Source organism: Anomaloglossus baeobatrachus, chromosome 8 (assembly GCF_048569485.1).
Source record: "Anomaloglossus baeobatrachus isolate aAnoBae1 chromosome 8, aAnoBae1.hap1, whole genome shotgun sequence".
Lineage (NCBI taxonomy): Eukaryota > Metazoa > Chordata > Amphibia > Anura > Aromobatidae > Anomaloglossus > Anomaloglossus baeobatrachus.
Window position 1 is genome coordinate 1,410,903 of NC_134360.1, and position 17,072 is coordinate 1,427,974.

General features: G+C 42.0%; 1 protein-coding gene across 4 annotated transcripts in view; it reads left to right on the top strand.

Annotated features, from left to right (window-relative positions):
* Nucleotides 1-17,072, top strand: part of IQSEC1 (IQ motif and Sec7 domain ArfGEF 1) — a 1,387,106-nt gene that overhangs the window by 500,037 nt on the left and 869,997 nt on the right. The gene's annotated exons all lie outside the window — the stretch shown is intronic.

Below are 17,072 nucleotides of genomic sequence, written 5' to 3' on the forward strand. Positions count from 1 at the left end.
GTCAGGTGTTGAGGCAGAATACTGACAGGGAATGTGTGTGCAGAGGGCGGGCAGAGGGCGGGGCTGGCGGGGGGCGGGGCTGGACACTGAGGCTGGGCGGTGCCAGCTCTGACTGTGAGGTTTAGCACAGGAAGTGGTCAGTTTGCTGAAGCTGAAGGTAAACAAAAAGCTGCAGAGAATAAAGTCATAATTCAAGAGGAACAAAAGTTAGAAAACAAAAAATAACAATGCAGGGATGTTTTATATGACAATACAGCACAGATAAACTCAAAATTTTTTGGTAAGTTAATGTCGGACAACTCCTTTAACTACAGATTTTTACTTAATTACTGATTTTTACCTAATTACAGATTTTTACTTAATTACAGATTTTTACCTAATTACATATATTTTACCTAATTACATATTTTTACCTAATTACAGATTTTTACCTAATTACAGTTTTTTACCTAATTACAGATTTTTACCTAATTACAGGTTTTAACCTTATTATAGATTTTTACCTAATTACAGTTTTTTACCGAACTACAGGTTTACCTAATTACAGATTTTTACCTAATTACAGGTTTTTACTTAATTACAGATTTTTACCTAACTACAGATTTACCTAATTGCAGGTTTTTACCTTATTACAGATTTTTACCTAACTACAGATTTACCTTAATTACATATGTTTATCTAATTACAGATTTTTACCTAACTACAGATTTACCTAATTAGTCCAGGACCTCCAAGGTGGTGTTTTCATAAATACTATTGGTGCCACGAGCGTCACTAGAAAGACAGCAGGAGCTTAGGGAGATAAATATCATAGTATCATAGTATCATAGTTTTTAAGGTTGAAGGGAGACTCTAAGTCCATCTAGTTCAACCCGTAGCCTAACATGTTGATCCAGAGGAAGGCAAAAAAAACCCGAATGTGGCAAACAAGTTCCAATGGGGAAAAATGTCCTTCCTGACTCCACATCCGGCAATCAGACTAGTTCCCTGGATCAATACCCTGTCATAAAATCTAATATACATAACTTGTAATATTACATTTTTCAAGAAAGGCATCCAGGCTCTGTTTAAATGTTAGTAGTGAATCACTCATTACAACATCATGCGGCAGAGAGTTCCATAGTCTCACTGCTCGTACAGTAAAGAATCCTCGTCTGTGATTATGATTAAACCTTCTTTCCTCAAGACGTAGCAGATGCCCCCGTGTTCCAGTCGCAGGCCTAGGTGTAAAAAGATCTTTGGAAAGGTCTCTGTACTGTCCCCTCATATATTTATACATTGTGATTAGATCCCCCTAAGCCTTCATTTTTCCAAACTAAATAACCCCAAGTTTAATAACCTGTCTTGGTATTGCAGCCCACCCATTCCTCTAATAATCTTGGTCGCTCTTCTCTGCACCCTCTCTAGTTCAGCTATGTCCTTCTTATATATCGGTGACCAGAATTGTACACAGTATTCTAAGTGCGGTCGCACTAGTGACTTGTACGGAGGTAGAACTATATTTTTTTCATGAACACTTATACCTCTTTTAATACATCCCATTATTTTATTAGCCCTGGCAGCAGCTGCCTGACACTGTCCACTAAAGTGAAGTTTACCATCCACCCATACACCCAAGTCTTTTTCTGTGTCTGTTTTACCCAGTGTTCTACAATTAAGTACATAATCATAAATGTTATTTCCTCTACCCAAGTGCATGACCTTACATTTATCTACATTAAACTTCAATTGCCACTTCTCAGCCCAATCCTCCAATTTACATAAATCTCCCTGTAATATAAAATTATCCTCCTCTGTATTGATTACCCTGCAGAGTTTAGTATCATCTGCAAATATTGAAATTCTACTCCGCATGCCCCCAACAAGGTCATTTATAAATATGTTGAAAAGAAGCGGGCCCAATACTGACCCCTGTGGTACCCCACTATGAACTGAGACCCAGTCCGAGTACGTACCATTAATAACCACCCTTTGTTTCCTATCACTGAGCCAGTTTTTAACCCAGTTACACATATTTTCCCCTATCCCCATTATTCTCATTTTATGTACCAACCTTTTGTGTGGCACCGTATCAAAAGCTTTTGAAAAGTCCATATACACAACATCCACTGCATTTCCCTGTTCCAGACTTGAACTTACCTCTTCATAGAAGCTGATCAAATTTGTTTGACAGGATCGATCCCTCATAAACCCATGTTGATACTCTGTCATAAGGTTATTTTTCTTGAGATACTCCAGTATAGCATCTCTCAAGAAACCCTCAAGGATTTTACCAACCGTAGAGGTTAAACTTACCGGCCTATAATTTCCCGGCTCAGTTTTTGTCCCCTTTTTGAATATTGGCACCACATTTGCTATGCGCCAGTCCTGCGGTACCGACCCTGTTATTAAGGAATCTGAGAAGATTAAAAATAATGGTCTATCTATCACAGAACTCAATTCCTGTAGTACTCTGGGGTGTATGCCATCCGGGCCCGGAGATTTGTCAACCTTAGTGATTTCGAGGCGGCGGCGTACTTCCTGCTGGGTTAAGCAGGTAATATTCAAGGGTGAATTTATGGTATCACTGGTCATGTCATCTGCCATGGCATTTTCTTGTATAAAAACCGTAGAAAAAAAGTCATTCAGCAGGTTGGCTTTACCCTCATCCCCTTCCACCATTTCACCAAGACTATTTTTAAGGGGGCCAACACTATCGCTTTTCAGTTTTTTACTGTTTATGTAGTTAAAGAATATTTTAGGATTATTTTTACTTTCTCTCGCAATGAGTCTCTCTGTCTCAAACTTAGCTAACTTAATTTGCTTTTTACATATTTTATTTAATTTTCTATAATTATATAATGCCTCATCACTACCTACCCTCTTTAATTCTTTTAAGGCTTTCTGTTTTTCTTTTATTGCTTCCCTTACAGCTCTATTTAGCCATAGGGGTTTCCTCCTATTTCTAGCATGTTTGTTCCCATAGGGTATATTTTCTGCACAAGCCCTATTCAGGATGCTCATAAAAGTCTCCCATTTGCTTTGTGTACTTTTATTACTTAGTACATCATCCCAGTTTATTGCACTAAGATCATCTCTCAACCGTTTAAAATTTGCTTTCCTGAAGTTTAGTGTCCTTGTAGCTCCTGTACTAGACATCTTACTAAAGAATAAATGAAAACTTATTATTTTGTGATCACTATTCCCCAAGTAACCCCCAACTTGTATATTTGATATGCGGTCTGGCCTATTGGTTAGTACAAGGTCTAGTAGTGCTCCCCCTCTTGTGGGGTCCTGTACCATTTGTGAAAGGTAATTATCTTTCATTGTTATCAAAAATCTATTTCCTTTGCTGGAACTGCATGTGCAAAATATGTGGCTTAGAAATTAATGCAGGAAGGAAGGGTTCGGGTTCATGGATTACTGGCAGGCTCTACGGTAGGGACGGGCTGCACCTCAATGGGGAGGGTGCAGCTGTGCTGGGGGAGAAAATGGTCAGACGGATGGAGGAACTTTTAAATTAGGATCTGGGGGGAGGGAGGGTAGTGGAGCAAATAAGGGGATAGATAGAGCAGATGGAGACAGTGAGATGGTAGGGGTCAATGAAGGATTATGGGGGATGGGGCATGCAAGGAACGTAGGGAGGCTAGGAGTAATAAAGGTGTTAATAGTATTAAATGTCTACTGGCAAATGCAAGAAGTCTTGCAAACAAAATGAATGAATTGGAGACTCTTATGTCAACCATGGATTATGATGTGGTGGGCATTACGGAAACCTGGCTGGATGAAAACCATGACTGGGTGACAAACATACAGGGTTATAGTACATTTAGAAAGGACAGGAAAGGCCAAAAAGGTGGTGGGGTGTGTATATTTATCAAATCTAACCTAAAACCTGTGTTGTATGATGACATTGGGGGGAACTGCAACAATGTAGAGTCAGTATGGGTAAATGTACATGGGGAGGGGAATAATGGAAAAATGCTGATTGGTGTTTGCTATAAGCCTCCTAACATACCTGAACAAATAGAGGGTAAAATGCTGGAATAAATTGAAAAGGCAGCTAATAATAATAATCAGGTTCTTATTATGGGGGATTTCAACTATCCAGACATACAGTGGGACATAGAATCTTCTGGTTCTGCTAAAAGCTGTAAGTTCTTATCTACTATTCAAGACAATTTCCTCTCTCAGAAGGTAGATGAACCGACGAGGGGAGATAATCTGCTAAATCTGGTCCTGTCAAATAGACCGGATACAATTTCAGATCTACAGGTCCGGGAGCACTTGGGCACCAGCAATCATAATATGGTAAGCTTCAACGTAATATGCAATAGAACATTTCAAAGGGGAAATGCTAAAACCTGTAACATTTAAGAAATTAAGGGAAGAGCTTAAAGGTGTAGATTGGAAAAAAGTCATGATAACTGGGGATACCGAACATAAATGGGGTAAGTTTAAGGATATACTACTAGAGTCCTGTAAAAAACTTATACCCTCTGGTAAAAAAATGTTCAGGAATAAACAGAAAGCACTCTGGATAAATAAGACTGTACAAAGTATAATAAAACAAAAACAAAGGGCGTTTAAAATCTTAAAGGCTGAGAATACAGAAATAGCATTTCAGAAGTATAAAGATATCAATAGGAAATGTAAAAAAAGAAATCAAACAAGCAAAACTAGCTACTGAAACAAAAATTGCCAATGACATTAATATAAATCCCAAAATCTTTTATAAATACATTAATGCCAAAAGGAAAACAAAGGATAGTATCGGCCCCTTAAAATATAATTACATATTAGTTATAGAGGACAAACAAAAGACTGAGATATTAAATAAGCATTTCTTATCTGTGTTCACCAAGGAACTGACTGTACCAGGGATCATTCAACAAGTGAAAAATCAAAGTTCACCACCCGATATAATTAATTTAACACAAGATGAAGTACGCCTACATCTGAGTAAATTAAACATTGACAAATCCCCAGGACCAGATGGCATTCATCCACGAATATTGATGGAATTGAGCTCCGTAATCGACAGACCGCTGTATCTCATCTTTTTGGACTCGCTTATAACAGGGTTGGTGCCTCAGGATTGGAGGATTGCTGATGTGGTACCAATATTTAAGAAAGGTAAGAGGGTAGATCCAGGCAACTACCGTCCAGTAAGCCTGACATCAGTAGTATGCAAAGTTTTTGAGGGCATTTTAAGGGATGACATGCAAAAATATATTGCAGAAAATAATATGATAACTGACAAACAGCATGGATTCATGAAAGATAAGTCGTGTCTAGCCAATCTGTTGGGATTCTATGAGGGGGTAAGTGCAAACCTGGATATTGGTAATGCAGCTGATGTGATTTATTTGGACTTTGCAAAAGCATTTGATACTGTACCACATAATAGCCTTATACTAAAGCTCCAGAAGCAAGGACTGGGGGAAACAATATGCAACTGGGTAAGGAATTGGCTAAAAGATAGGAAACAAAGAGTAGTCATAAATGGTACATTATCTAAATGGGCTATAGTCAGCAGTGGGTTGCCGCAGGGATCTGTGCTAGGACCGATTCTTTTTAATCTCTTTATTAATGACCTTGTGAATGGGATTGATAGTAAAGTGTCAGTCTTTGTTGATGACACCAAACTATTTAGGATATTAAAAACTGACCTTGATAGTACAATATTACAAAAAGATCTGGATAAGATGTCAGAATGGGCAGATACTTGGCAAATGAGATTTAATGTTGATAAATTTCCTCACTACACAAAACATTGTTGGTTATAAATGACTTAGTGACCAAATGTAGAACTGGTGGAGGAAGGTTGATCTAGATGGACCTAGGTCTTTTTTCAACCTAAGTAACTATGTAATTAATTACAGATTTTTACCTAATTACAAATTTTTACCTAATTACAGATTTTTAACTAACTACAGATTTTTACTTAATTACAGATTTTTACTTAACTACAGATTTTTTACTTAATTACAGATTTTTACTTAATTACAGATTTTTACCTATTTACAGATTTTTACCTAATTAAAGATTTTTACTTAACTACAGATTTTTTACTTAATTACAGATTTTTACTTAACTACAGATTTTTACTTAATTACAGATTTTTACTTAACTACAGATTTTTACCTAATTACAGATTTTTACTTAACTACAGATTTTTACCTAATTACAGATTTTTACTTAACTACAGATTTTTACTTAATTACAGATTATACTTAACTATAGATTTTTACCTAATTACAGATTTTTACTTAATTACAGATTTTTACCTAATTACAAATTTTTACTTAACTACAGATTTTTACTTAATTACAGATTTTTACCTAATTACAGATTTTTACTTAAGTAGAGATTTTTTATCTAATTACAGATTTTTACTTAAGTAGAGATTTTTTTATCTAATTACAGATTTTTACTTAACTATAGATTTTTTACTTAATTGCAGATTTTTACCTAACTACAGATTTTTACCTAATTACAGATTTTTACTTAAAGGGGTTATCCGGCTTATTTTGAGTTTTTTTCATTATTACCCTATTGGGCTACATTGGGGCAGGTAAATAGATAGAGACCACTTACCTGCCCTGCCGTCAGCCCCTCTCCCCCGGCTCAGAGTGGTCATGTGACCGCTCCTGCCGCGATTTTGCTGCTTCCGGTCATTTCATGTCAACATGGGCAGGGCCATGTTGACATGCAAATCTGAAAACAGCATGTCGCCTCCCTGCTGGGCAGGTACTGTGCGTGGAGTCCCCGCCTCCGTCCCTGCACCCTCCCACACATTCCCCCGCACCCCTTACTCTCCCCGCAATCTCCCCCTGCACTGCTGTGGGGTCCGTGACCTGGGGGAGGGGCCTGGCGGTGGCTGCCGTGGTGTTAGCGCCAGCACCGGGCCCCTGCTCAGATCGCACATTCAAATATACCGGCATCACAGATCACAGATGCCGGTATATTTGAAAGCGCTGATGAGAAGGAGCGTTGCGCTTCTCATCACTGCCCCGCTGTCTGTGCTCTCTTCAGCACAGTGGTGACGTCACTCCTGTGCTGATATGGCCAGAGCACAGACAGGGCGCGAACGTGCAGGAGCGGCGGGGACCGAGGACGGGTGAGTATGTACTCCCTACATGTGTTCCCTATGGGAGTACGGGGGGTAGGTACAGAGCGCCGTGTGTGCGTGCAGACCCTGATGTGTGTATGCGGTGCAGACCCTGATGTGTGTATGCGGTGCAGACCCTGATGTGTGTATGCGGTGCAGAGCCTGATGTGTGTATGCGGTGCAGAGCCCGATGTGTGTATGCGGTGCAGAGTCCGATGTGTGTATGCGGTGCAGAGCCCGATGTGTGTATGCGGTGCAGAGCCCGATGTGTGTATGCGGTGCAGAGCCCGATGTGTGTATGCGGTGCAGAGCCTGATGTGTGTATGCGGTGCAGAGCCTGATGTGTGTATGTGGTGCAGAGCCTGATGTGTGTATGCGGTGCAGAGCCTGATATGTGTGTATGCGGTGCAGAGCCTGATGTGTGTATGCGGTGCAGAGCCCGATGTGTGTATGCGGTGCAGAGCCCGATGTGTGTATGCGGTGCAGAGCCCGATGTGTGTATGCGGTGCAGAGCCCGATGTGTGTATGCGGTGCAGAGCCTGATGTGTGTATGCGGTGCAGAGCCCGATGTGTGTATGCGGTGCAGAGCCCGATGTGTGTATGCGGTGCAGAGCCCGATGTGTGTATGCAGTGCAGAGCCTGATGTGTGTATGTGGTGCAGAGCCTGATGTGTGTATGCGGTGCAGAGCCTGATGTGTGTATGCGGTGCAGAGCCTGATGTGTGTATGCGGTGCAGAGCCCGATGTGTGTATGTGGTGCAGAGCCTGATGTGTGTATGCAGTGCAGAGCCTGATGTGTGTGTGGAGTACAGAGCCCGATGTGTGTATGCGGTGCAGAGCTCGATGTGTATATGCGGTGCAGAGCCTGATGTGTGTGTTGAGTACAGAGCCTGATGTGTGTATGCGGTGCAGAGCCCGATGTGTGTATGCGGTGCAGAGCCCGATGTGTGTATGCGGTGCAGAGCCCGATGTGTGTATGCTGTGCAGAGCCCGATGTGTGTATGCGGTGCAGAGCCCGATGTGTGTATGCGGTGCAGAGCCCGATGTGTGTATGCGGTGCAGAGTCCGATGTGTGTATGCGGTGCAGAGCCCGATGTGTGTATGCGGTGCAGAGCCCGATGTGTGTATGCGGTGCAGAGCCCGATGTGTGTATGCGGTGCAGAGCCTGATGTGTGTATGCGGTGCAGAGCCTGATGTGTGTATGTGGTGCAGAGCCTGATGTGTGTATGCGGTGCAGAGCCTGATATGTGTGTATGCGGTGCAGAGCCTGATGTGTGTATGCGGTGCAGAGCCCGATGTGTGTATGCGGTGCAGAGCCCGATGTGTGTATGCGGTGCAGAGCCCGATGTGTGTATGCGGTGCAGAGCCCGATGTGTGTATGCGGTGCAGAGCCTGATGTGTGTATGCGGTGCAGAGCCCGATGTGTGTATGCGGTGCAGAGCCCGATGTGTGTATGCGGTGCAGAGCCCGATGTGTGTATGCAGTGCAGAGCCTGATGTGTGTATGTGGTGCAGAGCCTGATGTGTGTATGCGGTGCAGAGCCTGATGTGTGTATGCGGTGCAGAGCCTGATGTGTGTATGCGGTGCAGAGCCCGATGTGTGTATGTGGTGCAGAGCCTGATGTGTGTATGCAGTGCAGAGCCTGATGTGTGTGTGGAGTACAGAGCCCGATGTGTGTATGCGGTGCAGAGCTCGATGTGTATATGCGGTGCAGAGCCTGATGTGTGTGTTGAGTACAGAGCCTGATGTGTGTATGCGGTGCAGAGCCCGATGTGTGTATGCGGTGCAGAGCCCGATGTGTGTATGCGGTGCAGAGCCCGATGTGTGTATGCTGTGCAGAGCCCGATGTGTGTATGCGGTGCAGAGCCCGATGTGTGTATGCGGTGCAGAGCCCGATGTGGGGCTGTTATTTGCAATGCTGTAGTGATAACAGGTCAGTGCTGGGGCAGAATATACTGACAGGGAATGTGTGTGCAGGGGGCGGGCAGGGGGCGAGGCTGGACACTGGGGTGGGGCTGGACAGTGAGGCCGGGCGGTGCCAGCTGTGACTGGGAGGTGTGGCACAGGAAGTGGTCAGTTTGCTTGTGCTGAATGTAAACAGAGAGCTGCAGAGAATAAAAAGTGAATTCAAGAGGAACAAAAGTTAGAAAATAAAAAATAACAATGTAGGGGTGATTTATATGACAATACAGCACAGATTAGCTTAAACTCAAACATTTTTGTTATGTCGAACAACCCCTTTAACTACAGATTTTTACCTAATTACAGATTTTTACTTTACAGATTTTTACTTAATTACAGATTTTTACCTAATTACAGATTTTTACTTAAGTAGAGATTTTTTTATCTAATTACAGATTTTTACTTAACTACAAATTTTTACTTAATTACAGATTTTTACTTAACTATAGATTTTTGGACCAAGTGAGGGACGTAAGAAAACTGTCTGCACTCATAACAATGTTGTTCAGTTGGGCTGTTTAGATGAGCTTCATTTCTCACGGACTGAACATCTGCATGAAATACATTGCAACATGCACTAGCCTTCTCTGCATTTAGAATGAGACTCGCCTATTCACGTTTATAAGTACAGATCAGTTATGTACCATGTGATTTTTACAGACACATTATTGCAATACTTTAACATAGGAAAGTGTATTTAGTCTTGTAAATTATAATAGCTAATGATGAATAAAAATGGGTGTCAAACAGGTGAAAACACAGATGAAAAAAATCATCCATTTTGTTCAGAATTTTATATGCTTGTGTGAACTTAGTCAGTGACTGTAAACTCCTTTGGCTGCATTCACACATTTTGCACTGTCTCTTTTGCTCTCCGACAGCACTCGGACCTATTATTGATCCATACACACATCAGTTTTAAAAATGGATCTGGTCCTTGAGACTCAGAATAAAGGACCATTTACACGCTGCGACATCGCTAACGATATATCGTCGGGGTCACGATGTTTGTGATGCACATCCGCCGTCGTTAGTGACGTCGCAGCGTGTGACACGTATGAGCGACCTTAATTGATCGCAAAACAGGCAAAAATCGTTGGTATGTGAGACGTCGTTCACTTACCAAAAATCATTGCCTATTCAGTAGCGAGGTTGTTTGTCGTACCTGCGGCAGCACAAATCGCTATGTGTAACACCGCAGGAACGAGCAACAACCTCGTACCTGTGGCCGGCCGCAATGAGGAAGGAAGGAGGTGGGTGGAATGTTTGTCCCGCTCATCTCTGTCTCTCCGCTTCTATTGGACGGCTGCCATATGACGTTGCTGTGACACCACACATACCGCCCCTTAGAAAGGAGGCGGTTTGCCAGCCACAGCGACGTCGCAGAGAAGGTAAGTCCGCGTGACGGGTGTAAGCGATGTTGTGCGCCACGGGCAGCGATTTGCTGTAACCGCTTCCGCTACTGACTGTCATCCAGCTAGGCACAGCATCAGTGCAGAACTGTCTGTCAGTTAACGCTCAGTACACAGTGAGTGGCAGCTGTAACAGTTTCAGGCACTAACTGGCATCTGGCTCTACAGAATGTTCGCTACGCCACCTATCACCATGATATTGCAGCTGTGACGGGGGCGGGGACTATCGTGCTTGGTATCGCAAGCATCGGCTTGCGATGTCATAGTGTGCAAAGTGCCCCTTACTTTAAACCAGTTTTATGGTCAAATATACATAGCTTATTTAATGCATATTGATGCACCATTTCACAGTAAACCATGCTGCTCTTTAAAACAGACTCAAAAAGTGCTAAAAAAAACCCCCTCAATAAATGTGGCACACATCATGGCTGCCAGAGTCCTGGCTCAATTTAAAGAAGACCTCCAGATTCAAAGTGGGCAGTTTTACCTCTTATCGCAGCTGTGTTCCTGAATATTCTGTTTGTTTTTTTGTTTTACTTTTCTTTCCTTTCTTTTTTTTTTTAAATCAACCATATATTTTCAGAGATCAATGTGTTAATTTTTATGATCTTTACAAAGTGGACATTGCTCACAGTATAATTACGCAAAGCAGACTAAAGACCCCCTGAGAATTGTGTGAGCATTCTTACCTTGGTTAAGGCCCTAGCATTAAATAAAAAGTACAATGAAACCTTGGTTTACGAGAACAGTCCGTTCTGGGAGTGTGCTTGTAAACCAAGGTACTTGTCTAGCACAGCAAAATTTCCCATAGGAAATAATTCAAGCTCAGACAAGCAGCCACCACAGCCACGAGACACTGTTCCGAGAGGTGTACTGTTTTCCCTGCCTGTAGATCTCACATTTTATGAGGGACCACAGGTTCTCTATGGGGTTCAGATAAGGTCAACAAGGGGGCATGTCATTATTTTTTTATCTTTTAGACCTTTACTGGCCAGCCACGCTGTGGAGTAGCTGGATGCATGTGATGGAGCATTGTCCTGCATGAAAATCATGTTTTTCTTGAACAATACTGACTCCTTCCTGTACCACTGCTTGAAGAAGTTGTCTTCAAGAAATTGGCAGTAGGTCTGGGAGTTGAGCTTCGCTCCATCCTCAACCCGAAAAGGTCCCACAAGTTCATCTTTGATGATACCAGCCCATACCAGTGCCCCACCTCCACCTTGCTGACGGTTGAGTCGGAGTGGAGCTCTCTGCTCTTTACTGATCCAGCCTCGGGCCCATCCATCTGGCCCATCAAGAGTCACTCTCATTTCATCAGTCCATAAAACCTTTGAAAAATCAGTCTTAAGATATTTCTTGGCCCAGTCTTGACGTTTTATCTTATGTTTCTTGTTCAAAGGTGGTCGTTTTTCAGCCTTCCTTACCTTGGCCATGTCCCTGAGTATGGCACACCTTATGCTTTTTGATACTCCAGTAACGTTGCAGCTCTGAAATATGGCCAAACTGGTGGCAAATGGCATTTTGGCAGCTTCACGCTTGATTTTCCTCAATTCATGGGAAGTTATTTCGCGCTTTTTTTGCTCAACACGCTTCATGCGACCCTGTTGGCTATTTGCCATGAAACGCTTGATTGTTCGGTGATCACGCTTCAAACGTTTTGCAATTTCAAGACTGCTGCATCCCTCTGCAAGACATCTCACAATTTGGAACTTTTCAGAGCCCGTCAAATCTCTCTTCTGACCCATTTTGCCAAAGGAAAGGAAGTTGCCTAATATCTAAGCACACCTTATATTGGGTGTTGATGTCATTACACCACACCCCTCCTCATTACAGAGATGCACCTGATTTACTTAATTGGTAGTTGGCTCTCAAGCCTATACAGTTTGGAGTAGAACGACATGTATAAAAAGTATCATGTGATCAAAATTCTCATTTGCCTAATAATTCTGTATACAGTGTATAGCGAAATGCTCGAAAACCGGGTTACTCGTAAACCGAGGTTCCATTGTACCATACCTCTGGAACCAGAGGGCAGATTTAAAAAAAACAAAACAAAACAAAACAGAAAAACCCTAAGTGCAGCATCAGGAATAAAATAAGAGCAAAAAAATGCTTTGGATCTTGTAAGCCAAAATTCCAGCGTATCTCCACTGTATGTAGAAGAGCAGATCTATCACATTAGCCTAGAACATCCCTGGCATTAAATGGACTTTTATAGACAGTTCAATAATTCTTAGTAATATTAGGTGTTTGTGTTTTTGCTGTTTTGCTTCCATTTTCTCATGGATTTCTTCTCCAGACCTGCGCTAATTTAGCTGTTTTATGTTTTAGCTGCTGTGGACTTTTATTTCCACCTGACTGTATCATCCTCTTAGAAAACTGTCAACTGCGTGTTGTGCGGATTAATTTACCGCCACTTACAAGGTTGGACTTTGATGAAACGCAGCGTCCCGTGCTTACTGAGCGTGACATAGACACTTAAATCGTTAATAAATTTCAGTGTGCGGTAATAACAGAGCGGACTCATGACCATAAGATCACAGATACAAAAGGAAAAGTGTCCACCAGCCTGAAACACTTCATCGATCTCTGGATTTCAGGTGCAGGATTATTGACAAGGCTTTTCCTGGTAAGATTTGGAAAGAGAAGTGATGTTTTCGCTTTCAGAAATAAATGGATCCATCAGCACAATGAGATGTGGATGTTAAATGGAGCCTGCGGAGTAAGGGCAAGATTGAAGAATACGATGTCATTTCGGGTATTTACCTATTCATTGTCTGCTTGTGTTTCTATTACCTAGGGCATCTAATTCCTCTATTCGCTGTGTTCTGGCTCCTCAGTTCTGCATTGATTTTTGTAATGTAATCTTACTGCCGTGAGCGTATACAGTATACTAATAAAGCTCCATTCAGAAACATGACAATAAGTCGCACCATGAAAACAGCTCTGACTCCTCAAGCTATGGACTCCACCAGACCTCTGAAGGTGTCCGCTGGGGTTTGGCAGTGAGTTAGCAGCAAATCCTTTAAGATGTATTAATTCTGGTGTGAGGCCTTCATGGATTGGCCTTATATCTCCACACACATCCCATAGTTATCACCTTTATATCTATCACATATCCACATGCATATTCTGTCCATGGTGTCCAGAGCTTGACAATTTGTCATGTTTATCTAGTAAAATGTTGGATGTTTTTCATTCATTATACATTTGTCCATTCTGGAACCAACATTCTCTATAAAAAGAAAAGATCTTTCCTTCCATTAATTCACAATAGTCTGTATTGCAGACAGAAATAAGATGTCAAATTATTATTGAATGAGGTCTAATGTATTGTGATGTAGAAGGGAAAACCAGGGATCAGGGCATAATGTGGCATTAAAAGGAATCTGTCAATATGATCAACCCTCCTAAAATGCCTTGATATCTTGTCAAGCTAGATACAGGGAAGTACCAAGTGCACAGCGAAAGGTAAGGTAAAGGAAACCCTGCGTCTAGAGAAAGGGAAGAAGATGAGGCCTGACTGAACCTACAGCTGGTCCTTGGGGTCCCTCACCACCCTAGATAGGTTCCGCACCTAGGGAATGGATGGGATGAGCTCTTCGTCAACCTCACTAAACAATTATAGAAGACACAAGGAGGACACACGGGGAAAATCATGAACTACTTATCATTAGATGACTCAGGTAGAAGTTCAACAATGTTACAGCAACGATACCACAGAGGAGTAAAAGCCACCTGCTTTCAAGGAACTAAAAAATATCACCAGCACCAGTCCAAGAAAGGAAGGGGTATTTAAGCACCAAGGGTATACTGATGATCAACAGCTGGGTGTAAGTTGAGCTCCTGCTGGGTCCAAAAGGGAGAGAGATGAATCCAGCAGGAAAGCAGCTACCTATACCAATGAATACTGACAGCAGGAAGAATAGGTCAGGGAGCATTCTGCACAGCCAGACACTGTGACCTTCTATGGCCAGAAACCATATGACCTGTCTGTCACATGTGACACCCCCGTGATATATCTGCAATCCGTTATATTTTTCCAGAGATGTTAAGATCTATGGGGAAATAGATTTCCCTCAGAATCCGCCTCCAGAGATTATTTTAATTGAAAGGTGAGAGCTGTCAATTCTGGTATTGAGCTGCTACTGACTACAATTAATACTTACAGGTATGGGGTTAATCTCACACAATTACTTCTATCTCACTGGCAGCCAGTGAAAAGAAGGGGCAGTACAGCAGAACGTTGTCTTATTACAAACACATTTTGCTCTGCTGTCCTGCCCTTCCCCCTACACTAGGACACCTGCAGATGTGTTTGTAATAAGACAAAACTTATCTCTGCTGTACTATGTTAATTATAATCAGGACAGCTCTGCAGTGATCAGAAGAGCAGACTGTCAGTCATTACATGTCTCATACTGGTAACGCCCCCATTATTTAAAATAAGCTGTGGAGGCGGAGTCTCAGGGAGATCTTTCTCCAGCTTATAGCTCTGAACAGCTGATTTGTATAGAAGAAAAAACATTAATTTCTCTGTAATAAGACAGCGGACCACAGATTTAATCTTATTAAGCTTTGTATGACCAGCATGCCCATATAGACGGTTTGGGAAAGTTGATCCTAGTGACAGATTCACTTTAAAGAGAGTTGCAATGATACCATAGATGCTGGACCAGAATCTGGATACTTTAGAGAAAGTCCCCTATATAGGAATAGGATATGATGCTCCGGGCAGTTTCTTAAACAAAGAGAGCTACACACACACAGTGGATCAACAAGGTAGGTACCAAGTTGCACCTTTTTTAGGCTGACTCTATAGATACAGCATTTAGATCTTGTTGGTGAAGTGTTCTCCATCTCTAAGGGATCCTGCGCCCATACACACACATGTGACCATTGCTATGGTTCCATGCTTTCCTTAAATTAGCTTATAGGAGGGAAATAAGACCTGTGGGGTGGTAAGTAGTGAATTTCTGAACATTATCTCCTTTTATACACAGGTGGAAGGCCAAAGCTTCAGTTAGAGAAAACGAAAGATTTCTGAATTGGGGATATCATGGGATAAGAAAGAAGCATTTTAAACTCCATGTTGCTATCAGTTCGTTCCTCTTGAGAATTGATTTTTATACTGCAAGTTTCATGTTTTCAAACTAATTTGCACATATTATGCAATGGATAATTAATTGCGTGCTCTGACAGGACCACCCTTCCCGATGTCACATATGTGACCACTGCTAATGACAGCTCAGCGAGCAGGGAAGGCTCTTATCGATCATAAGGTCTACATCGGCTTGCAAATTCTTTTTTTGTTGTTTTTACTCTATAATGTGCAGTTTTTACACATATTTTGCGTTCTTCAGTAAATTTTCATCCCAGCAATCTTTTTACAGGATCAAAGTGGAGGCTTATCTGATCAGCAGGTCATGGAAAGAGAACAATGATTCCCTTACGTGCGTTTCTATCATTTAATTTGGAAGCAAGCAGCGGAAAATGTTGACATTATGATATGTCTGAGCGCCTGGTGACAAATTATATTGTCATGATGGTTGTAATGGAGGAATAACAGTTCCATCACCACCAGCTCATCCATCCAAGATAATTGGTCAGAGTGAGAACACGAGCGCCCTGCTCCGAGCTGCTAACACCAGCGGAATCCGCCATCGTATTCAGGAGATGGCGCCATTAACCAATTACCCAAGCTGAAAAGCAAAGTGTACAAGCAAAACAGGTGGAATTTTATCAATCAGCCGTTGGGCAAGGAATAAGATCTGGACTTGTTATATGTACGGCAAGGAGTTGTCCACCATTGCGTTTAGCTAACACAGACCACAGTATACATAGAAAAGTGAACTCACCTACTCACCTAGTGACATTCCCCCCCTCGTCACCCATCTCTTAAGACTGTACAAGTCCCTCCCAGGACTTTATATTAAAAAATATCTTTTTAATGTAAAGTATTTTGACAAGCTGGAATGATTCATACACCCAAGAGGCAGAAGGAGCTGAAATGCGGGACTGTGGATGTCGTGTGTGTTATAATGCTTGGAGAATACCTGCTAACGGCAGGCCACTTTGCTTCTTTTTCCAGAGTTTTCCATTAATCCAGAATAATGGTGGTCTTCAGTTAAGTAGAGTTTATATCGTAGTCACTACTTTGGTTCTGACAGAATGAAGACCCCGGGAGGCTCAGGTATAGCCGGCTGACTCACATTCTGTCATCTACAATATGTGGATGAAGGTGTAATGAGCCGCACTTTGCTTTGGAAGCTGCTGCCAACCTTTATTATTTGTATGAAATCGGAAAATGTTCATGGACCGGATCGGTTACCTCTAATTGCCTTCAGCGAAATAAAGTATGAGTTAATTACGTACATGCTTTATTAATAACTTATGAGCCACTTCTCCTGAACTCACCACTCTGAAAAGCTGGTCAAATCTGAAGGAACAGATTACAGCTGTACAGTGCACAGTCCATGTATAATCAGCGTACAATCAGTGCACAGTCCATGTACAATCAGCATACAATTAGTGTACAGTGTACAGTCCATATACAATCAGTGTACAGTCAGTGTACAGTCATGTACAATCAGCGTGCAGTGTACA